This window comes from Amphibalanus amphitrite, unplaced genomic scaffold (assembly GCF_019059575.1).
Source record: "Amphibalanus amphitrite isolate SeventyFive unplaced genomic scaffold, NRLGWU_Aamphi_draft 002478F_arrow, whole genome shotgun sequence".
Lineage (NCBI taxonomy): Eukaryota > Metazoa > Arthropoda > Thecostraca > Balanomorpha > Balanidae > Amphibalanus > Amphibalanus amphitrite.
Genome location: NW_024883911.1, coordinates 1 through 25564, shown reverse-complemented (window position 1 = coordinate 25564; position 25564 = coordinate 1). Strand labels below are relative to the sequence as shown.

Below are 25564 nucleotides of genomic sequence, written 5' to 3'. Positions count from 1 at the left end.
CATTGCGAGTACTGGCTTTTCGCCTAGCAGTTGGGCGTGAGGTGAGTGACGATAAAAATTATTTCGCTCTCCCTTGCTCCTGCACCTGCGGAAAGTGGATGGATGGGCATTGGATACTTACTGGAAGGGTGTAATAAGGGCAATACACCACTTCATGCTCCGATAATTGCATTACGTCTATGACGGTGTAAAGTAAAGAATAAAGATGTGTGAAGAAATAGACATCTGACAATTGGCTGACTTCCCTGCCTCCCGGCCGCTACTCAGGTCCACCACTCGCCGTTGTCAGTGCACGGTTTTTCTAGCAAGCTCCAGCCTAGTATTGATCTTATTCAGTATTTACGGTACGAAGATTTGATAACGGAATGTGACGTTTCCACATCATGCTTGATGGTTGAAGTTTGCACCGTTAACAACTACCAAGTCAAGTCGCAGCCCCAGTCATCTGGCACGTCTCTGTCATCGAATAAAGCCAATGAACAAGAAAGTTATTATTTTCCAGCATAAATGAAAATATATAACACTGCTACAGGCGGTACGCGGATGTCATGCACATTACACACAACGATTCAATCGAATAAAAACTGGATTAACCATAAATCAGCACTGGATTAACCATAAATAATAACAGTACAGCACCAAACACTTGAGATGCACATTATAGTACTTTAGAATGCACAGAGGAGTAATGAGACTAAAAGTTTTAACACGCCCTATCTTAAAAAAATATTGAACGAGATATTTCCACAGTGCAAAAACAAAACCGAAATCCGACAAAAAACCGATTCCAGGTTCAATGTCCACAGATTTAAAAACAAAACTTTCAAGTGCCCCCATGGTAAAAAAAAAATGACCAAAGACGGAATTGTAACAAAGAATAAATAAAGATATGTGCGGCAAACGAAGGGCGGCACTGGACGAGCGTCTGCACAAAGTAGGCGCACAGAGTTACTCCTTAGCCCAGCGGGCAGCAGCAAATGAATTACAACCAAAGGAAGAATATGCATTAGTCTATTAAGGCTCATCGCACCATGACGAGGCACAGCTAGGATAACGCGATTCGCCTGCGTCCTCCAGGCGAGAAGCACCTCGAGTAGGCTGCCGTGTCTTGACCAACTGCCGCATCCGTCGTCCGCGCCGCAGGCCTCCCAGTAGTGCCTCGGAGTAGTGCCTCCATCGCATCGGCCGTCGACCGGCGTGGGGCCCGGATGTGACTAGTGCAGCTCCGTGGGGTGCCCTGCCGCGCTCTGCCGAGTGTGCAGAGAGCAGGTAGACTGGTGGCGGTGAAGAAAACAAGCAGTTATCTTCTTTCGGGATCTGTAAAGAAGCATTCTACTAAAAACTACATCCAAAACGTTTTCCATATTTTTTTTTTACAGAACACAATGCAGTAGCCAAAATAGATATGAAGTATGTGAAGACAACAGTCTACTGCCATTAGATAACTGATCCTGATGGACAAATACATTAGATACTAGTAAATCATAAGGTGGTTCAAAGGCACACTTTGCAGCTCCAGTAAAAAATCACTGTTTTTCATACTTCATACTGTAAGGGGAAAGGGTGGGGTGGGGATGCAGCCAAGAGTGCATCATATGGGGTTGTAGTGGTCGGACCATCTGGAGCAATAGCCTGTTTTTGCCGTTTTTAATGTTAACCCTATGGCGCACATGAGCACGCGCCACGGGCGCACCCCCGGCCGAATCGTGCCCAAAAGCTAATACGACCTGTTGAATTACATGACCCACGAGTCGTGAAAATTTCACCCTCGTGCGTCAATCGACGGCGCCGCAATATCCGTTTTGGGGCATCACGCCGCCTATAAGCCTCGCAAAAGCGTCCGCACGGCCGGCCGGCCGGCCGGCCGGCCGCTCATACTCAGAAATTTCCGTTAATCTAAGGAAAGACTTCGCTCGCTTCGCTCGCTCCGTAACAAAAGTGACACCTCTCCGTTTTACACGTGTCACGTGCAGTGGAGGTCACCCGCAAGCATTGTCCATAGTAAATACTTGTAAGAAGAGTATACGCTACCCCACACAAAAAACCGCAAGTGTAACAGTGTCCGTCCCCCTCCCCGGCGCCGTTTTCCTCCAGGGGAGGCGCCCCAGCCGCCGTACTGGGGCGTAGCGGAGTCCGTGCTTTTAGCACAGCAAAATATCCACCCAGGCTAGATTAACGTCACGACAACCTAGGATTAAGAGTGGCTAGACTTCAGACTTCATGCAGACTTAACATTGAAGTATTATATATGCAACTAAATGACACACATGGTGTTTGTTCTAACCTTCTCAACAGAAAGTGAACGTGTCAGGACAGCACCCCTTGGTGACCATTATATTCAAGGGGTGCAGGAACTGATTCCCCAGGGGTGAAGCGATAGAAGCAAAAACATGAGTCACTAGTTCCCTCCTGTGTCTTCCCTCCTGCAGAAAAAAAAATACATGTGTGATGCCCAATGTGACTGATAACTGCATATTATAAAGCTGGAAATATTGTACAAAGTTGTGACAACACAAGCAAACTATGCATGTCACTGCTCTTGTATAACTTTTCTATTTTTATTGCTATATGAGACCTCACAAGACACAAAAATATGCATGGTTAGAAAGTGGGTAACAATACATTTCAAATGAACTAAGCAGATTATTTCTAAGCTCCTTTAAGTCCCAATTTCTGCTATATTTCGCTTGTTGTCACTTCATATTTTGAACTCAAGGTGCCTTGTGGATTTACCTCAGGTATGTAGGTAAATCCACAAGGATTTATGGGCTTTACCACAGTTGAGTAGCTGCTCCCTCAATTTAAGTTTCTCGTTAAATTTCATTGAGGCGTTGCAAGATGGGCTGAAGCCGAATCCTCTTCCCTGTTTAGCTGATGCTCATAATACCTGAACATTTTTAATTCCAATTTTTATAGCTGTTAACAATTGGTAAAGGCCCATGTACCTAGACAACAATGACTTTACAGAAGAAACCCCTGGCTGTGTTTCATGGGCGCGCTGCCAGCCGCTGCCAGCGCATTCCGCGTGAGCTAGCGTCAACCTCCGGTAGTGTTGGAGGTATAGGCTTGTTGATGTCTCTATGGAAGCCAAAAGCGGCTGGCAGAGTGCTGTGATATGCTGTGATACACCACCCTTATTTTTGCACAATAATGCTGTGATAACTGTTCCTGCAAAAAATATAAGGTGAAGTGAAGTAAAATCAGGTCAAACATTAATATATACCCGAAAATAGCAGTGTTTGGAGTACCTATATTCACATTACCAATAATATAAAATCAGGTCAAACATTAATATATACCAGAAAATAGCAGTGTTTGCCGTTTGGAGTACCTATATTCACATTACCAATAATATGATACACAACAGGCCATAGAAAACCAGTGAATCAGAATGTTGAATTGTACCCCAATTTCAATATCAATATGGCACTTGGCAATAACAGTTAAACACACCGTTTTTGATGTTAAATCAACAGAGAAAACTCCTGAACATAAAAAATGATCAGAATGTATAATAAGGATAACAGTATAAATAAAAATCGACGACATCAGCACCTATCATCGCCGTTCCACATTCACCACTCCCCATTCCACGCACAGATTGTTTACTCCTTGGTTTACCCCGTGTTCGCAGTCTCCCTGACGACGGAGATTCTTTACGCCCACCGACCAATCACGTTCAAGATCAGCGGGGCTTGGCCGCAGTTCTCGAACGCTATTTGCCAGATTAAGCAGGACCTTCGTCGTCAGTAAACTGTGAACACGGCGTTACATATTTCGCTATGGTAACAAAAGCGCCAGAATTGACTACCAGAATTGGATCCGAAGGTCAAATGGGTCACGTGACTGACAAGTTCAGATGGACAACACCAGGAAAACGGAACAACGTGCAATAACGTTCTATATATCATTGGAAAGAGCATCAAAAGTTGTATAAAATATCAACTTTTGACTTAAACATATCTTAAACGTAAAAAGTTATTAAGCATCAAAGACGCTCCCATTGACTTTCAAAGTTAAAATTTTTCATTTTTAAACGAGCTTCAAAAGAGCAAACGAATTCTGACAGCTTAACGAAGCATAACACCATGTTCTATGGTCTTTTCTCAACAAGTCCTGAAAGTTTAAACAAAATCGTATCATATAATTTTGTACAATGAGCGAATGAAAAAGTCTCTGCAAAAACGCCCATTGACTTAACATGGGGAGCGAAAAAAATTCAACTTTGACCTCGTGCAAAGACACGTTACGAAGTTCTGAGGGGTATACGGCGCACACCAGCGTGTACCCAAACGTGTTTGCCATAAAATGCTGGGAAGAAAACCACCTCTTCCTTGGCTCGTTTTTCCGCTATTCCCGATCGCGCAAAAAGTGTCCAAAACCCCGTTGACTTAACATGGGGAAAATGGAATCGCACGTGCCACGTGCCACGAGGTTTTAAGCGAGTAGCGACCGGTGCCAACAGGTAGATCGCCTGCGGGAGCCCATACACTGAAATTTTTAAGAAAATCGAGCCACAAGTTTAGGCCTGACCCAAGTTGCCCCAATTCGCGGCCAGACATGCAAAACATAGCCCGGAGAAGGACCGCTCCGGTTGTTTTTCAATAGAAAAACACAATTCTAACGAATAGTGTTTGTCTTTTCATCTTTTCAAACAACCTGCGGTTACCAGCATCTGCGATGCTGGGCTCCGCATCGCGGGACCGCAGGTTGTTTGAGCAAGCACCTTTGTAAACGCAGCAAAAACGCCCGCCGCCAAACGAGAGGATGAGCCTTGCACGTGCAGACCGGAGTCGGTGTGTTACAAACTGACGTGCACGGCACCCTACTCGCTGATCTATAGCGGTGTGCCAAATTTGAGTGTAATCGGCTCGGCCATTTTCGAGATCTGGAAGCGTCACCCTGCACGTGCGCACGTGCAAGCTGTGTCCAATTGCATTGTGCATGGGACCCTATTCGCCGGTCCCTAGCGGTGTACCAAATTCGAGCTCAATCGGCCCAGCCGTTTTCAAGATCTTGAAACGACCCCTCCACGTGCGCACGTGCAGTTGCATCTCAACCGTGACACATGGAAATACATACTAACTGACTTGTGCACGGCACCCTACTGATCGATCTCTAGATGTTTGCCGAATTTGAGTGCAATCGGTCCAGCCGTTCTTGAAATCTGGAAGCGTCACCCTGCACGTGCGCACGTGCAAGATGGGTCCAAACTGACTTGCGCACGGCACCCTACTAATCGGTCTCTAGCGGTGTACCAAATTTGAACTCAATCGGCCCGGCCGTTCTCGAGATCTGGAAGCGTCACCCTGCACGTGCGCACGTGCAGTTGCACCCCAATCGTGGCACATGGAAATACATACTAAATGACTGCAACCTACTGATCGGTATCAAGCGTTATGCCAAATTTGAACACAATCGGTCCAGCCGTTCTCGAGATCTGGAAGCGTCACCCTGCACGTGCGCACGTGCAGTTGCACCCCTACCAAGACACATGGAAATGCATCGCCTGGAAAGTGTCTACCTCCATGCCAAGTTTTAGCGCAATCGGCCCAGTAATTACCGCGAGCTATTGCGCTTATTACAAAACAGGCACCTCTTGGCTTTGCACGTGGAACGTGCGTTAGGGGTCACCCATATGCATCGAGAGTAGCACACTATGTGAAAGAAGGGAAAAAGCTACCCCACACAAAAAAACCGCACGTGTATCAGCCCAGTGGTTGCCGAGATATAAGTCGTACAAAAACGTCCCCACGGCGGCCGGCCGCTATTTAGCAGTAAAATCGTGTCGCATCCTTCTATTAGAGGTATCCCCGTCACCTGTTCGTATACTGTCTGAGCAAAGGCCATACGTTACGGTCCAAACTCCATAGTGAGGCGGACATACGAATTTACGAGAGTTTAGCGACGAAATGATTCACTTAATTGTTAAGTAATGGGTACCATTAGGTAGACCATAAATTTTATCTAGCATCTCACCGTAGATGCAGTAAAAAGTGCTTTACTTTTCAATGTATGTAAAGACTTGCTCAGCTCAATCAGTTCACTCTGTATTGGCTCAAGCCGTATCATGCGAACGCAATACAAACTAGAGCACCGACAGCGCAGCGCTCCCCAACTCACTGCTCGCCCAGTCCACCCGGGCCGCCGCCACGACGGCCCCCCCCCCCCCGCAAGTAGGCATCCCGCACTGCACCGACAGCCGCGGGCGACCAGCTGACCGGCCAGCTGACCGGCCAGCAGCCGGCGGGCGGCAAGCCACGGATGGCCGACCCGCCGGCGCGGCGAGGGAGGGGAGGGACGCAGCTGAAAGACCCGACTACATATATATCAAAGAATGATACATTATATGTAATCATCGATGACGCGACATAAATCTGCTTTATTGGGTTTAGCGGTGTAGTCTGTGATGCCATCACAATGAAAATAGCCTAGTTTTGTAGAGCATCAAATTCTGATTCCATAACGACTCTCGCTAGTCCATTTTCAATTGTAAATAAGCCTTTTATTGCGATGCAAAGTCCCGAAATGGTGCCGACGGCGGCCGGTCCCCCGATGGTACCATACCATAGATGGTAAACAGGTTAGTTCACATTCCCGCCGCTATGCGGGCGGCGGCGGCGCCACCTGTCCTCGTGTCCGCCTGACACCGTAACGATATAGGTCTGAGCTCAAATCTCGGTAATGTCGTGCTTTTTTACTATATTTCTCAAAAACGGCACCACGTGCAATAAAGTTGTATATATCATTGGAAAGAGCATCAAAAGTTGTATAACCTATCAACTTTTCACATAAATATATCTCAACTGTAAAAAGTTATTAAGCAGCAAAGACGCTCCCATTGACTTTCCATGTTAAAATTTTTCATTTTTAAACGAGCCTAAAAAGAACAAACGAATTTGCACAGCTTAAAGAAGCATAACAACATGTTCTATGGTCTTTTCTCAACAAGTCCTGGAAGTTTAAACAAAATCGTATCATATAATTTTGTACAATGAGCGAATGAAAAAGTCTCTGCAAAAATGCCCATTGACTTAACATGGGGAGCGAAAAAAGTTCAACTTTGACCTCGTGCAAAGTCACGTTACGAAGTTCTGAGGGGTATACGGCGCACACTAGCGTGTACCCAAACGTGTTTGCCATAAAATGCTGGGAAGAAAACCACCTCTTCCTTGGCTCGTTTTCCCGCTATTCGCGATCGCGCAAAAAGTGTCCAAAACCCCATTGACTTAACATGGGGAAAATGGAATCGCACGTGCCACGTGCCACGAGGTTTTAAGCGAGTAGCGACCGAAGCCATCAGGTAGATCGCCTGCGGGAGCCCATACACTGAAATTTTTAAGAAAATCGAGCCACAAGTTTAGGCCTGACCCAAGTTGCCCCAATTCGCGGCCAGACATGCAAAACATAGCCCGGAGAAGGACCGCTCCGGTTGTTTTTCAATAGAAAAACACAATTCTAACGAATAGTGTTTGTCTTTTCAAACAACCTGCGGTTACCCAGCATCTGCGATGCTGGGCTCCGCATCGCGGGACCGCAGGTTGTTTGAGCAAGCACCTTTGTAAACGCAGCAAAAACGCCCGCCGCCAAACGAGAGGATGAGCCTTGCACGTGCAGACCGGAGTCGGTGTGCTACGGACTGACGTGCACGGCACCCTTTTCGCCGGTCTATAGCGGTGTGCCAAACTTGAGTGCAATCGGCCCGGCCGTTTTCGAGATCTCGAAGCGGCACCCTGCACGTGCGCACGTGCAAGCTGGGTCCCAATTGACTTTTGCACGGCACCCTTTTCGCCGGTCTCTAGCGGTGTACCGAATTTAATCTGAATCGGCCCAGCCGTTTCCAAGATCTGGAAGCGACCCCTACACGTGCGCACGTGCAGCTGCACCCCAACCGCGGCACATGAAAATACATACCTACTGACTTGTGCACGGCACCCTACTAACCAGTCTCTAGTGGTATGTCAAATTTGAGCACAGTCGGTCCAGCCGTTCTTGAGATATGGAAGCGACAGCCTGCACGTGCGCACGTGCAAACTGGGTCCCATCTGACTTGTGCACGGCACCCTACTCGCCGAGCCCTAACGGTGTGCCAACTTTGATCACAATCGGACCAGCCGTTCTCGAGATCTGGAAGCGTCACCCTGCCCGTGCGCACGTGCAGCGGCACCCCAACCGTGACACATGGAAAGGCATTGCGGGACGGGTGCCTACATCCATGCCAAGGATCAGCGCAATCGGCAAAATAACTACAGAGTTATTACACTTGCTACCGATCTGACACCTCTTCGTTTTGCACGTGGCACGTGCATTAGGGGTCACCCATACGCATCGAGAGTAGCACACTACGTTTGGGAAAGGAAGAAACTATCCCACACAAAAGACTGCGAGTGAATCGGTCCTGTGGTTGCAGAGATATAAGGTTTGTAAAGGCGCCCTACAGGCGGCCTACTGCTAATATTTAGCAATAATCAGTGTCGCATCCGCACACGGGAGGTATCCCCGTTACCTGTTCGTATGCTCATTGTGGTTGGGTTCAAGTCACAGGCGAGCCCTGCTTTTTTGCAACTTTTCTTAGAAACGGCACATCGTGCAGTGACGTTCTATACATCGTTGGAAAGAGCATCGAAAGTTGTATATTTCATTAATTTTTCACTTTGGTATATCTGCAACGTAAAAAGTTATTAAGCAACAAAGACGCTCCCATTGACTTTCCATGTTAAAAATTTTCATTTTCAAACGAACTTTATTAGAAAAAACGATTTCTGCCAGCTTAACGAAGCATACCAACATGTACTATGCTCCTTTCTCTACAAGATATAAGAGTTTGGGCGAAATCTATCTCTAAAATTTTGTACAAAGATCGAATGAAAATGTCTCTGCAAAGTCTCGACATCGCCGTCCATTGACTTAACATGGGACACAGCAAAATTCCAACTTTGACCTCGTGCAAAGACACGTTCCGAGATTCTGAGGGGTATACAGCGCACACTGACGTGTACCGGAACGTGTTTGCCATAAAATGCTGGGAAGAAAACCACCTCCTTCTTGGCTCGTTTTTCCGCTATTGGCGATCGCGCAAAAAGTGTCCAAAACCCCGTTCACTTAACATGGGGAAAATGGAATCGCACGTGCCACGTGCCACGAGGTTTTAAGCGAGTAGCGACCGGTGCCATAAGGTAGATCGCCTCCGGGAGCCCATACCCTGAACTTTTTACGAAGATTGTACATTTCGTCTAGGCCCCAATCAAGATGTCTCGATTCGCTGCCAGACTTGCAAAACATAGCCCGGACAACGACCGCTCCGGTTGTTTTTCAATAGAAAAACACAATTCTAACGAATAGTGTTTGTCTTTTCAAACAACCTGCGGTTACTCGGCCATTTTCGAGATCTGGAAGCGTCACCCTGCACGTGCGCACGTGTAAGCTGTGTCCAATTGCATTGTGCATGGGACCCTATTCGCCGGTCTCTAGCGGTGTACCAAATTCGAGCTCAATCGGCCCAGCCGTTTTCAAGATCTTGAAACGACCCCTCCACGTGCGCACCTGCAGTTGCATCTCAACCGTGACACATGGAAATACATACTAACTGACTTGTGCACGGCACCCTACTGATCGATCTCTAGATGTTTGCCGAATTTGAGTGCAATCGGTCCAGCCGTTCTTGAGATCTGGAAGCGTCACCCTGCACGTGCGCACGTGCAAGATGGGTCCAAACTGACTTGCGCACGGCACCCTACTAATCGGTCTCTAGCGGTGTACCAAATTTGAACTCAATCGGCCCGGCCGTTCTCGAGATCTGGAAGCGTCACCCTGCACGTGCGCACGTGCAGTTGCCCCCCAATCGTGGCACATGGAAATACATACTAAATGACTGCAACCTACTGATCGGTATCAAGCGTTATGCCAAATTTGAACACAATCGGTCCAGCCGTTCTCGAGATCTGGAAGCGTCGCCCTGCACGTGCGCACGTGCAGTTGCACCCCTACCAAGACACATGGAAATGCATCGCCTGGAAAGTGTCTACCTCCATGCCAAGTTTTAGGGCAATCGGCCCAGTAATTACCGCGAGCTATTGCGCTTATTACAAAACAGCCACCTCTTGGCTTTGCACGTGGAACGTGCGTTAGGGGTCACCCATATGCATCGAGAGTAGCACACTATGTGAAAGAAGGGAAAAAGCTACCCCACACAAAAACCGCACGTGTATCAGCCCAGTGGTTGCCGAGATATAAGTCGTACAAAAACGTCCCCACGGCGGCCGGCCGCTATTTAGCAGTAAAATCGTGTCGCATCCTTCTATGGGAGGTATTCCCGTCACCTGTTCGTATACTGTCTGAGCAAAGGCCATACGTTACGGTCCAAACTCCATAGTGAGGCGGACATACGAATTTACGAGAGTTTAGCGACGAAATGATTCACTTAATTGTTAAGTAATGGGTACCATTAGGTAGACCATAAATTTTATCTAGCATCTCACCGTAGATGCAGTAAAAAGTGCTTTACTTTTCAATGTATATAAAGACTTGCTCAGCTCAATGAGTTTACTCTGTATTGGCTCAAGCCGTATCATGCGAACGCAATACAAACTAGAGCACCGACAGCGCAGCGCTCCCCAACTCACTGCTCGCCCAGTCCACCCGGGCCGCCGCCACGACGGCCCCCCGCAAGTAGGCATCCCGCACTGCACCGACAGCCGCGGGCGACCAGCTGACCGGCCAGCTGACCGGCCAGCAGCCGGCGGGCGGCAAGCCGCGGATGGCCGACCCGCCGCACACTGGTCGGAAACGCTCCAGCGAGAGGCCAGCGGCCTTTCCGCAAAAGTTTTTTGCTTGTTATTCCACAACTAGTGAAGCAAACTTCATAAAACTTTGCATACCTTCTCTGTCATATGTAATCTATCATTTGGATGTCAAGCACTAAATATGTGACGTGAATTTGTTAAGTTATGACGTCATAATTGAGTATAATACAGGATCTAGCACCACTTTAAGTCAACAAGGGAAATTGGGGGCTGCTATTCGGGCACCGGGAATGGTTTCATGCACTTCTTGCAAGGTCCAGTGCTTGACTTAAGCATTGTTGACTTTGCGTGACGTCATTTATGACGTCACTAAGGCCATATAAGTTTTTCGTCAATAACTCCTGATCAGATGGAGCTAGAGAGTCGGGAAAGCCACCATTGGACTCAGGAAGACCTGCCGAATCGAATGATATGCAATATGACCTCATTCAACCATTTTCGTGACCTGAGGGGCTCCGATCTGACCTTGACCCGAGGTTAACACCTTAAGTTGAGTTCACCCGAACACCAAGTATAGCATTCAACGCGCCTGAGCTAGACAAACACGATGATGCCAAAATCGCGGCAGTGCGACCATTTTTGGTAAAGTAATTAACCTAAAACCGAACCCGTGCCTTGTGGCACTTACCTGACCTAAGAGGTCACTGGCTGACCTAAGACCTTAAAATCGGGTAGCACCTGATTTTTGCGTCTTATAACGGCACACAAGCTTTTTTTCCGCCAGGCTCTAGCTCAATTAGAGGCGAAACGGCGAGGGAGTTGTACCAACCCTCCCCGGTCAATATAGAAAACCAATCGGTCCGGCCCGGGGTAAATACCGGAATTGTGATCTAATGTAACTAAAGACGGCCCAAGGTAACCCGACGTCAGTGACAGGCGTCCTATATTTGCAGCGTCTTATATTCACGAAGGTTTCAATTTCCACTTTCTTCAGCCGAGTGATGGTTGTCAATAGCTGATAGCAAGGCTCTCTAAATACAAGCCGTAATCGCCACGCAATATGTGGAAGGCTTTTGATGTCAATACATCAACATAAATGCATACATAAAACGCGCTTTTCACAAAATTCATAAACTCAAGCGCATCTGTTTTTAATGACCAGTCAACTACGCATGGATGCGTGCAGGCCACACAGGTCAGCGTAAGCCGGGCGCGGCGGCCGAGCCGAAACTGGGGCGGGGCGGGCGGTAGTTGGGTAGGAAGAGCGGCTCCTGCAAATTTTGCGCAAATATGCGCAGTTAGCTTTTATGTTACCCTGGTGTAAATTTAAATCCTACTTCATCTCACAAAAAATCAGAGTGGAACTAGATGGGACTACCTGTTGTTTCCTTACCTAAACTTTGCAGTTATATTCCAGAATCACTGTAGGAGAGCCTTCATAAAAAGCTATAGTACATCTTAGTTAGGGATTTAGTATGCCAAAAATTTTGCACTGACCAGTCGGCAACTTCATAACGAACATTTTGATGCATAATATGTGGGATTTCAATTTGGTGTCTATCAGCAATAAGACTCTGAATATCCGGCTCAAGAAACCTCTTGCTCCGCGTCAGTTTCCGAGTTCTGGGATACCCCATCTTCGGGGGCTGATTACAGTTATTTTTGGTCACCCGGATTAGTTTTTTGGCCTAAGTATAATAATTTGATCAATTTCAAATCGATCTATATAAAAAATAATCCGAAACTCCGGAATCGCCCGTGGCCTCTCGTCAGGGCGTTTCCGACCAGTGTGCGCCGGCGCGACGAGGGAGGGGAGGGACGCAGCTGAAAGACCCGACTACATATATATCAAAGAAACATTATATGTAATCATCGATGACGCGACATAATTCTGCTTTATTGGGTTTAGCGGTGTAGTCTGTGATGCCATCACAATGAAAATAGCCTAGTTTTGTAGAGCATCAAATTCTGATTCCATAACGACTCTCGCTAGTCCATTTTCAATTGTAAATAAGCCTTTTATTGCGATGCAAAGTCCCGAAATGGTGCCGACGGCGGCCGGTCCCCGATGGTACCATACCATAGATCTGGTAAACAGGTTAGTTCACATTCCCGCCGCTATGCGGGCGGCGGCGGCGCCACCTGTCCTCGTGTCCGCCTGACACCGTAACGATATAGGTCTGAGCTCAAATCTCGGTAATGTCGTGCTTTTTTACTATATTTCTCAAAAACAGCAACACGTGCAATAAAGTTGTATATATCATTGGAAAGAGCATCAAAAGTTGTATAACCTATCAACTTTTCACTTAAATATATCTCAACTGTAAAAAGTTATTAAGCAGCAAAGACGCTCCCATTGACTTTGCATGTTAAAAAAAAAATCTTCTTTAAACGAGCTCAAAAAGAACAAACGAATTCTGACAGCTTAACGAAGAATAACAACATGTTCTATGGTCTTTTCTCAACAAGTCCTGAAAGTTTAAACAAAATCGTATCATATAATTTTGTACAATGAGCGAATGAAAAAGTCTCTGCAAAAACGCCCATTGACTTAACATGGGGAGCGAAAAAAGTTCAACTTTGACCTCGTGCAAAGACACGTTACGAAGTTCTGAGGGGTATACGGCGCACACTGGCGTGTACCCAAACGTGTTTGCCATAAAATGCTGGGAAGAAAACCACCTCTTCCTTGGCTCGTTTTCCCGCCATTCGCGATCGCGCAAAAAGTGTCCAAAACCCCGTTGACTTAACATGGGGAAAATGGAATCGCACGTGCCACGTGCCACGAGGTTTTAAGCGAGTAGCGACCGGTGCCATCAGGTAGATCGCCCCCGGGAGCCCATACCCTGAAATTTTTACGAAGATTGAGCGATTCGTCTAGGCCCCTACCAAGTTGCCCCAATTCGCTGCCAGACTTGCAAAACATAGCCCGGAGAAGGACCGCTCCGGTTGTTTTTCAATAGAAAAACACAATTCTAACGAATAGTGTTTGTCTTTTCAAACAACCTGCGGTTACGGCCGGCCGGCCGGCCGGCCGCTCATACTCAGAAATTTCCGTTAATCTAAGGAAAGACTTCGCTCGCTTCGCTCGCTCCGTAACAAAAGTGACACCTCTCCGTTTTACACGTGTCACGTGCAGTGGAGGTCACCCGCAAGCATTGTCCATAGTAAATACTTGTAAGAAGAGTATACGCTACCCCACACAAAAAACCGCAAGTGTAACAGTGTCCGTCCCCCTCCCCGGCGCCGTTTTCCTCCAGGGGAGGCGCCCCAGCCGCCGTACTGGGGCGTAGCGGAGTCCGTGCTTTTAGCACAGCAAAATATCCACCCAGGCTAGATTAACGTCACGACAACCTAGGATTAAGAGTGGCTAGACTTCAGACTTCATGCAGACTTAACATTGAAGTATTATATATGCAACTAAATGACACACATGGTGTTTGTTCTAACCTTCTCAACAGAAAGTGAACGTGTCAGGACAGCACCCCTTGGTGACCATTATATTCAAGGGGTGCAGGAACTGATTCCCCAGGGGTGAAGCGATAGAAGCAAAAACATGAGTCACTAGTTCCCTCCTGTGTCTTCCCTCCTGCAGAAAAAAAAATACATGTGTGATGCCCAATGTGACTGATAACTGCATATTATAAAGCTGGAAATATTGTACAAAGTTGTGACAACACAAGCAAACTATGCATGTCACTGCTCTTGTATAACTTTTCTATTTTTATTGCTATATGAGACCTCACAAGACACAAAAATATGCATGGTTAGAAAGTGGGTAACAATACATTTCAAATGAACTAAGCAGATTATTTCTAAGCTCCTTTAAGTCCCAATTTCTGCTATATTTCGCTTGTTGTCACTTCATATTTTGAACTCAAGGTGCCTTGTGGATTTACCTCAGGTATGTAGGTAAATCCACAAGGATTTATGGGCTTTACCACAGTTGAGTAGCTGCTCCCTCAATTTAAGTTTCTCGTTAAATTTCATTGAGGCGTTGCAAGATGGGCTGAAGCCGAATCCTCTTCCCTGTTTAGCTGATGCTCATAATACCTGAACATTTTTAATTCCAATTTTTATAGCTGTTAACAATTGGTAAAGGCCCATGTACCTAGACAACAATGACTTTACAGAAGAAACCCCTGGCTGTGTTTCATGGGCGCGCTGCCAGCCGCTGCCAGCGCATTCCGCGTGAGCTAGCGTCAACCTCCGGTAGTGTTGGAGGTATAGGCTTGTTGATGTCTCTATGGAAGCCAAAAGCGGCTGGCAGAGTGCTGTGATATGCTGTGATACACCACCCTTATTTTTGCACAATAATGCTGTGATAACTGTTCCTGCAAAAAATATAAGGTGAAGTGAAGTAAAATCAGGTCAAACATTAATATATACCCGAAAATAGCAGTGTTTGGAGTACCTATATTCACATTACCAATAATATAAAATCAGGTCAAACATTAATATATACCAGAAAATAGCAGTGTTTGCCGTTTGGAGTACCTATATTCACATTACCAATAATATGATACACAACAGGCCATAGAAAACCAGTGAATCAGAATGTTGAATTGTACCCCAATTTCAATATCAATATGGCACTTGGCAATAACAGTTAAACACACCGTTTTTGATGTTAAATCAACAGAGAAAACTCCTGAACATAAAAAATGATCAGAATGTATAATAAGGATAACAGTATAAATAAAAATCGACGACATCAGCACCTATCATCGCCGTTCCACATTCACCACTCCCCATTCCACGCACAGATTGTTTACTCCTTGGTTTACCCCGTGTTCGCAGTCTCCCTGACGACGGAGATTCTTTACGCCCACCGACCAATCACGTTCAAGATCAGCGGGGCTTGGCCGCAGTTCTCGAACGCTATTTGCCAGATTAAGCAGGACCTTCGTCGTCAGTAAACTGTGAACACGGCGTTACATATTTCGCTATGGTAACAAAAGCGCCAGAATTGACTACCAGAATTGGATCCGAAGGTCAAATGGGTCACGTGACTGACAAGTTCAGATGGACAACACCAGGAAAACGGAACAACGTGCAATAACGTTCTATATATCATTGGAAAGAGCATCAAAAGTTGTATAAAATATCAACTTTTGACTTAAACATATCTTAAACGTAAAAAGTTATTAAGCATCAAAGACGCTCCCATTGACTTTCAAAGTTAAAATTTTTCATTTTTAAACGAGCTTCAAAAGAGCAAACGAATTCTGACAGCTTAACGAAGCATAACACCATGTTCTATGGTCTTTTCTCAACAAGTCCTGAAAGTTTAAACAAAATCGTATCATATAATTTTGTACAATGAGCGAATGAAAAAGTCTCTGCAAAAACGCCCATTGACTTAACATGGGGAGCGAAAAAAATTCAACTTTGACCTCGTGCAAAGACACGTTACGAAGTTCTGAGGGGTATACGGCGCACACCAGCGTGTACCCAAACGTGTTTGCCATAAAATGCTGGGAAGAAAACCACCTCTTCCTTGGCTCGTTTTTCCGCTATTCCCGATCGCGCAAAAAGTGTCCAAAACCCCGTTGACTTAACATGGGGAAAATGGAATCGCACGTGCCACGTGCCACGAGGTTTTAAGCGAGTAGCGACCGGTGCCAACAGGTAGATCGCCTGCGGGAGCCCATACACTGAAATTTTTAAGAAAATCGAGCCACAAGTTTAGGCCTGACCCAAGTTGCCCCAATTCGCGGCCAGACTTGCAAAACATAGCCCGGAGAAGGACCGCTCCGGTTGTTTTTCAATAGAAAAACACAATTCTAACGAATAGTGTTTGTCTTTTCAAACAACCTGCGGTTACCAGCATCTGCGATGCTGGGCTCCGCATCGCGGGACCGCAGGTTGTTTGAGCAAGCACCTCTGTAACGCCGCAAAAACGCCCGCCGCCAAACGAGAGGATGAGCCTTGCACGTGCAGATCGGAGTGCGTGTTCTACGAACTGACGTGCACTGCACTCTACGCCGCCAACCGCAAAACGCCGCAAAAAACGGCCGCCCGCCGTCAAACGCAAAAACCGCAAAAATGCGCCCGGCCGCCGCCAACCGAAAATAAACCTTTTACCGAAAACGACGCAAAAACAAAATCACCCGTTTCGCGGCGTGCGGGCGATGGGCGAATTTTTTATGGGCGATTTTTTTAGCCAAACTCAGACTCGGGCTCTGAGTGCATCCTGAGTTATAGATGTCGCTGTCATTCAGCCACTGAAACAAAAGCGCCACGATTACCGTCAAATCATATTTCCTACGCGGCCGAGAAAAAAAATGAAGCGGAAAGTGAGTAAGACCTACCTGACACACGGTACAGTTGTTTTGAACATCACCAGTTGAACCACGAGGCATCCATATTCCATACCAACGAAAAGTTTTCCATCTCTTGGTATATTAGCCGTAGGCTAATATTCCAGGCAGCGGCACGAGGAGCCGGATGGAGGAAACATGGATGCACGCTTGGTAAGGGCTGGATAGTATATTAGGACGTGAGCTTTACCAAAAGGCATCCACGCACCGCGCTGCCCGCCCTTGACGCAGTTAGCAAAAAAGTTGGCTCCAAATGTGATAGCCATCTTTCAATTACGTTAATTCAAGTTCGAAAGATGATTGGTGTTACTAAAAAAAGACTACGTCAAGAGCCCGTTACGATGTAACGGAAGACAAACCAGCCACTCCACACCTAGGCAGTTTTTCACACGCATTCCTGCATTCACACTCGCCATTTCGTGCACCGGCCTGCCCGCTGCACAACGTAATATCTATGGCAACTATACTGTCTAAGGCATGATTGTTGCTCCTAATGGTTTTCTTTTTTCACAGACTGGAGTGTGCTTTACATGAAAATATAATGTAGTAGATGATACCTGCTCATTTCATCACTAAACGTGTGAAATGTTCAAATGATGTTGGCATGTGGATAAGATCCGAGACTAGGAATTTAAAGTGTAGAAATGTCGGTGGCTGCTGGACGCATCTGCAACTGAGCTCATGGTCCTAATCATCCGCGAAAGTGACGAAACTACAGGAATGTCACGATAAAGATGCGCAGTACCCTGTATGTTCATGGCATACAGCTGCAAGCTAAGACAAAACTAGAAACGATCTTTGGGTAGAACATATAAAGTGAAGCAATACCAATGCAGAACTACTTGGAGTCACAGGAACCAGTGTGTCCAACATATCAATCAGCTAACATGTAAGGACGCATGTGTAAGGCCGCATGTGCAACTGTAATCCCTCTTGATCGACTACAAGAATGGAAAGAAAACGTCAACGGAGTAAAACTTCACCATGTGAATCTGCGTATAACTGGCATTCGTGATCAAGTATGCACAACAGATGTGAGGTGAGGACGCGGTGTCATTGCGATACAACATCAACTGATGCAATATTGGAATGCATTTTGCACTCATTCTTGCATATTGATAAGATCAAAAGTAAGGCGATAATGTGGATAAGTGTGTTGACAGATGTCGAAGACTGACGGTGATTACGAACTGCTTAACAGGCGACCGGATTGACGGTGATGCGCCTGACCGATCGTTGGAGTGCATGTCGCATCTGATGTCTATGGAAAACGGCAAAGGAGAAAACAGGACTATGGTGAAGGGCTGTTCTAACATCACATAAAACGGGAATGAGCAGTAACACCTGCCAATGAAAGCAGTGAAAAACAGCGAAACTGCCCGTTTATCCTGCCATGGTGCTAATGCCCAAAGTCAAGTTTTGTTTGTGTGTGTGTGTGGAAAGCGGTAGGGCCCTATGCGCTAAGCTATCATCCGTTTTAGCTTTGGTATCACAATACAAGTATTAGGTGCTCGCACACTACTGCCAGTAGTTCAGTCGGTACTGAGTAGCCCGCAGCTAATAACAACCTGATATTTGCTTCCTGCACAAACGTAGATGGCGGCTAGCATTATGGAAGTGTCTTTACATGATGAGTCTGATCGACGATGATGAATGAAATAATCATTTGAACTCGTTGAAAGATGACGATGTCCGGGTCACAACGAAGTGACTTAAAACTTGCAGGATGAATAACTGATGATTGGGCCGATGAATGTGGCTTGTGCTGCAGCCGAGGCCTGTGGGGACGGACGACCGGTGAGGTACAAATGGAGCAAGGAAACGAGACGTGAATGTACACCAAGCACAATGATATTTAGCTATCATAAGCGTTGACAATGGTGAATAGTCGGGCTGTTCGTCATATTGAGCCTTCACGTCATAGCCATTGCAATATCAAGCTCCCCAAATTGTCATTAGCTTTCGCAGCCCAAGTCCAGTATTGAGTGCTCAAAGAACTTGCCAAGGCAATATAGCTGTGAGCAGCCCGAAGTTCATGGACGGATGATGACCTTTCCCTCTAGCAAAAAGTAGACGACGTCCAGCGCTATAGTCGAACAGTGCCACTGCCAGAAAGGGAGAAGGTTTGCGAAATTCGGTTCGAATATCGGGAATTCGGGAATTCGGTTAGATGGTTATGGAATGGACCATATTAAGGCATTTAGAATATCCTGCGCACGGTTTTCCTGAAAACCTGAAAACCGTAGATAGTGGGAAAACCTCAGGGGGGGGGGGGGCGGAAATCCGCCCCCCCCCGTCGGTGCGCGGGATATATTTGATTGATATGTGTAGGCACTGCTTTAAAAATACAGTAAAACACTGAAAACTAGTGATGTCAATTACAGAAAATCGGAATACCGATACCAAACCAAATACCAACCAAAACCGTGGAGAAATATACCGAAACCAAACCAACTTGGGAACATGAGGAAAAAACCAACTTTTTACCGATTTCTTAGCCTCTTAGACATTAGCGAGGGTTCATGATACCAACAAAATACCAAACACATTAGGATTGAAATACCAAATACCGAGTTGGTATCGGTTTGGTATCGGTATACCAAAAAGTTGGTATCCGATTGACATCTCAACTGAAAACCAAAGCAACGTTGGAATGATTTTCCGTAGGTATGCGTTTAGTTAGCCAAGCAAACAAAGTCACAGGCTCTTGCACATATTACAGAGTGCTCCGGCACTGGTGTAACAAACAACTCACTTGCACTGGGGTTCGGGCTCACAGAGTAGATCCAACAGATAACAGGTCGCATTCAGCATTGCGCCGGACACTGCTGAAAATGTTGACAAGTGTCTGCCAGTAAACGCAAACATCAATCCCAATAGATAGGTACATGAAGACGATGACAAACATGTTGGCATTGTGTAGGAATGAGGACAGTAAATGATCACACAAAATGTAAAGCATTCTGCAACGTGTTGACAATGGACATTCAAATATGAATACATACCAGCCGTACGCAAGTGTCTTCGAAAATGTTGATCTCTTGATGGTGATGGAGAAGGTGTATCACGTCCACAGGCTTCAAGAAGTCGATCCATTGTCCGCATATTGTTAAATTTGGTCATCACATGTCCGTTTTCAACGCATCCGTAAACCGATGGCGAGAGCATTTAAGAACGTTTGAGCATGTGACTGAAATACTCAAAGACACAAGTTGGAGGAAGGAGCAGGCGAAAAAAGAAAGATAACAACACAGTGTATGAGCATCGTGTTCCAGTGCTAAAAATATAACTGAACAGGAAATGCAATATCATGTGTGGATCGCTCATGAGTGTGAACACATGCTTACATAGATGCATACCTACACTATACGAAAACATGACCGCTTTTTACGAGTGATTAACTGCTACATTCAGTGAACTGCATCATGTGGTACATGTTTGCGGGCGGAGCATGTCTACCGAATTCATTGGCAATACAATTAAAACAAACACACACACATATGTAGAACTAGATGATGAGACCTAGTGTAAGCGGGTGTACAGGTGGCTAATGTATATCTGCAGATAACTAATAGCTAGTGACAAATAAAAAAGTGCCAGCAACGGCCAGCGCAATGGGTGCTCCGTGATCGACGGTAAAATCTTCAACGGTATCGACGGTAAAGATGACTGGTAATGCACCTGTGAAAATAGGAGAAGCAACGGATGATTAGCTGACATGACAGCAAGTCGAAACGAATCGTCGATAAAATATAATATGTCAAGTCCGCGGATTTCTAAGCTTATGATTTTTCGATTTCGACGACTGTGAGTGAAAATGCATTTCAGATGAGATATTCGATAAATATTACTAAAACCCTTAGAAGTCAATAGGCAGAGGGCTACAAGCCTACTTTATTCAACGTTGAATACCCACCCATAAAGGTCAGTTCATCCGAGTATTACCGCCTCCAAAAAATATTAACGTTTTGTAGGCATACAGTACCGTAAAACCGTTTGGAATCTTGGAGCAGAGCTGTTCGTTAAGCTAACAGCATCCTTTGATAATGAAATGGGCCGGAGGCAGAAACTGGCACTTGAGAATGCAGAGGCAGTCATCACACAGTCCCAGAAGACGTGACTGGACAAGGCGTCCAAGCGGCGCCTGGTCATACACGGTTGCCATTGGATACTGCGAAATCAGCCTGCAGGCACATAAGGACAAGGAGTTAAAGTTTTGAACACGCTTTTCGTTCCCTTGTTGCATTACAAAAAAAAAAAAATATTAAAGGGACCCTCCCACCTTAACATTAGATTTGAGTTAAGATAGCCAAAATGGGGTCCCTGGCTCACAATTACCGGTTTCGGCACTCACAACATCGAGAAATGCCTTAAATCGGAAATATTGAATTTCAAAATTGCAGCATTTTGATTCAGAGGGGCTAATGCTTAGGAATACCCCTCTGAATGTGTGACGTCAGCGCAAATATCTCACGATTTTTAAATGTTTGACTAAAACGTTTTGTAGCACGCGGTGGTATATGCTATTTGCGCGCAACATCTGCCGCAAACGCCGCACTTCTAAAATAAAGTCGCTAGAAACAGCGGAGATCCCAAAAAAGTAAACAAAAGTAAAAGTCTAATATCTTGAAAACCGGTGAATATTTTTCGGTGAAATTTGGTAGATATTCGTTTTCGCTCTTTCTGAACCGAGCGACATCACTTTCATGCCAATTCATAAACTTTTTTGAAGGTGGGAGGGTCCCTTTAACGTTGTGTAGGCATATCTGGTTTGGTAGCGTGTACCATTATGCTCCCATTCCACTTACTGGTCACAGATCCAAACTCATGAAACTCCTAGATGCCGTTCATGATGACGAGTGTGTTCAATGAAGCTTATTCTGCTGCATGATGCACTGGTATGGTATGGTATGGTATTTGTAGCTTACGGGCCACCACAGCGTCCTGTATTTGGGCCCGGTTCTGTCGTCCGTCTTCGTTGTTGGTCCGTCCGTTGCCTTGAAGTGTCCGTTGTCTTCTTGGCTCGTAAGGGTGGGCTGAGGGGTGGGACTGGGTTCCTAGCTATCTCCTCCCGGGTAGCCGGATTGCCCCTTCTATTATTTTTTTTTGTTTTTTTTTTTTGCCATTTTGCCATTCTGGGGTCTTTTATTTTGATTCTCATTGTTTTGAATATTTTTTTTCTTTTTTGCTTTTTTTTTTTGGCTTTTTTGGCTTTTTTGTCCTTGGCTCTAGGGGAGGAGATTTACAGGTCATTGATCAGCCCAGTGTTGTGTCTTTAGTGGATGAGTAGTGTTGTTAGCTCGGGGTGTAAGTCCCCGAGCAGTGTTGTGAGTGTTAGTGGGATGTTGGCGTCTCTGCAGTATGTTTGTATGTGTGTCCTGTGGTGTTGGTATTGTGGGCATGTGAGTAGCAGATGTTTGACAGTGATGAAAGTGTTGCAGGTGTTGCATTTCGGTCTCGGGCTTCTTGTGATGATGTAGTTGTGTGTGATAGCGGTGTGTCCAATGCGAAGTCGTGTGATAGCCCTCTCGTTTTTGCGTGAGTTCATGTTCTTGGTGTGCCAGTGTTCTATGCGTGGTTGAATGCATCATGCACTTCTGGACAGTGATTGATATCCGACTTGCTTGGGCGAGTGTATGCGAGTGATGTGTAGTGGTGACCAATTGTACCAAAAGAAAATGACATTGAGAACATGATTTACAAGCGCAACATGCGGCACAACTCACGTGCATACAACGACAAGAAAAACAGGAAATGTCGTAAATGACGCCATAAAACATTGTATGGCCTACAAATATATCCGCAACGCAATCCTGGCTTGAGCTAATTCAGTACCTACTTTCGCGGGAACACTTTAAACTCATGTAGGTAATGTTCACACGACGCAAGACTCATATACAAACATACAACACTAAAAACACAGAACACGGACATTTTGTAGCAGTATTGCATTGTATCAGCAGCGAGGTGGAAAACTGGCGGCATCTTTGTCTCAAACTACGTGCCAGCGGTGCAATAGGCAGCTGGCATTCAGATCTAGCAATAATGTGTGCTCATGATGTTAATGGCAACTGTGAGGAGGATGAAACAATTCTGAATTTGATAGGACAAAACTGTCTGGCCAATCTGTTCCGAGCACAACTCACTTTCCCTGGACATGCAGAGTATGTGTTGCTGTGAGTTAGGTACTTATCAGATGTCACATCGCTCTGCTTATGGTAGACCTGCAATATGTGACTTGCATGTAAACCCTGCCAGCAGCATGTAGTTTTGCACAATAAAACTGTTTTCTCTGTGTGGGCTTGCATATTTCGTTGGCAGCAGGCAGGCACAATGCTAGTTCCATACACCACTGACTACACGCCCTCATGCACGTATTTACTTGAAAACTAGTACCAATTCACTCATTCACTAAATTACGTGTAAGATGACACGCACACTCTCACATACGCACATACATACCCACACACCCACATCCACCCTTACACACTAACAGGCACACATGCTCACAAATACCAATCATTCAGGGTTTCCGATGAGATGAAGTGTGTCTACTGTTTTCTGCCACATTACGTCATCACCAAAAGGATTGAATCAAAAGTATCTAGGGTTAAGAAGCATAAACAATTGCTGACACATACTTGTCACTTACTTCTAATATGCCCTACTGCAACCATAAGATTCAGTTGAACCACTTTGCTCATCTTTACTTTCAAGCTGACAATCAGCATTGACGAATCAGCATTGGTTTGGCCTTCATGAAAGCTTACGTCAATAGCCCAAATAAATAACTTGCTTGTGGACGAATGGCTTTTAGTATGAATGCACATAGGTAAAGTGAACTGCGCACATGCTGTGACAAACTTTTGTTTGCCTAGTAAGAAAACAGTAGACACACTTGCTAGTTTGGATAAAGGGATATTCTCGTGCGTGTAAACGGTTAATATATTCGAATTTGAGGTTGACAAAATGTCAACGGTCGTTTGTGACGAACGGGGACCATATAGTAACAGTTACTGAAGTTTGGAGGACGTATCGACTGCTGAAATAATGTTTGCCAATGAGCAAGAACATCATGCGATAACATGATTAACTAGATACGTTAGTTCCGACTAACATTGCGTCGTAGTTTCGGATACTCCGAATGGAACTTGAAAACGTTAACAAATACTTTTGTTATCGGCCATCGTACAATGCTTGAAACAGTGCCTAAAGCAAACAGTCAACGTCCGTAAATATAGTCTGGTGCAGCATGTGCACTAATGGTATTGAACATGCATGTCGATGACCCGACATGCACGTCATGGACAGTGCAGTATGAGAATATCCCTTTAGTTGTTTAGAAGTTGAAGGTCTTGAAGTAGAAGGTCTTGAAGTTGAAGGTCCGCGGAGAAAGCTCGCCACCGTAGACACTATAGCCGGGGATAACAGCAGCAATTAAAATTTCATTTGGCAAATAAGTGACGATGAGGCACAACTGCAAATAATCTTTTTCTTGACCGCCTTCCATCAGCAACGTGCTATAGTACCATAATTGCCAGAAGAAAACCGCTCATTTGCAGCCTCATTTTATAGACATCTGTTGAAGGAAATATATTTTCTTTTAACCTTTAACAAGTCCGCAAACTTTGCTTGGCATGAGCGATTAAGCGCTAGAAGTTGAAGCTTGATCTAACGAAAAAGGAAACAATACTTAAGCTCATGATGCATAGACAAATATGCACTGAGAGTCCGGATGCGGCAGTGAAAGCGTGTGTCAACTGACGCAAGGTTACAATGCTATTTACCGACGAAAAACGCGATTTTGAAGCATTTTCGTGGATAAAGTGAATGTAGACTCAGACGTATTAGGTAATAGTATGCTTGAATAATGAAAAATATCAATTAAAGAGAAGCTTTGCACTCACTCATTGTGCAAATGTAGCAGCCTAATAGCATTTACATAAAGAATCTCAATTTTATCTTCAATTGCTGCCGTGATATCTTATCCCCGACCTTGCCTCGCACATGACGACCCGTGGGGGGAGTCTGGTATCCACCGCCAGCAATTGTGCACACTGGTTCGGTGGACTGGACGTAAAATGACGCCACTCTACAACAGACTCATGATCTCCGAGTGAGATCGATCTCCAAGTGAGACCTGGGTTTAGAGGCGCTTTAGCATGGAAAGCTCCTCAAGGCTCCCGTCGCGTGCCTCGCAAATGATACGAGCCATACGCCCCCCGGGATTTAGCCCATGCAGGCTGTTTTTTGAGATGAAGTCTCCACTAACGTTACGTCAGCTTGTGCGTCACCAGTTTCAACAACGAGAATAGTTATGTTTGGATTAGACGGATATGCTTCTAGCAATGTGGATACATAAATGAACTGTCAGGTAAGCTGAAGCCACCAAAGGTAGATTAGATATCGAACAAGTTTTGTGCAATTTTTATTGCACAGTTTTGTTTTTAAAACAAAGAATGCATTATGCAGTCATTGCTTGTGCATTCCATTGGAAGC

At 45.5% G+C, this 25564-nt stretch overlaps 1 long non-coding RNA gene across 3 annotated transcripts; it reads right to left on the bottom strand.

The window, feature by feature from the left end:
• Positions 1 to 476: 476 nt before the first annotated feature.
• Positions 477 to 25268, bottom strand: LOC122377040. Of its 3 annotated transcripts, none has more exons than XR_006255754.1 (5): positions 21874 to 25268; positions 20982 to 21249; positions 20071 to 20746; positions 19821 to 19893; positions 477 to 1317 (listed from the first exon to the last, which is right to left on the bottom strand). It is a non-coding gene; the product is annotated as an uncharacterized LOC122377040 (long non-coding RNA). The 3 variants fall into 3 exon arrangements; XR_006255753.1 differs by having other exon boundaries at positions 21051 to 21249; XR_006255752.1 differs by having other exon boundaries at positions 20071 to 21249; positions 21874 to 25267.
• Positions 25269 to 25564: the final 296 nt, after the last annotated feature.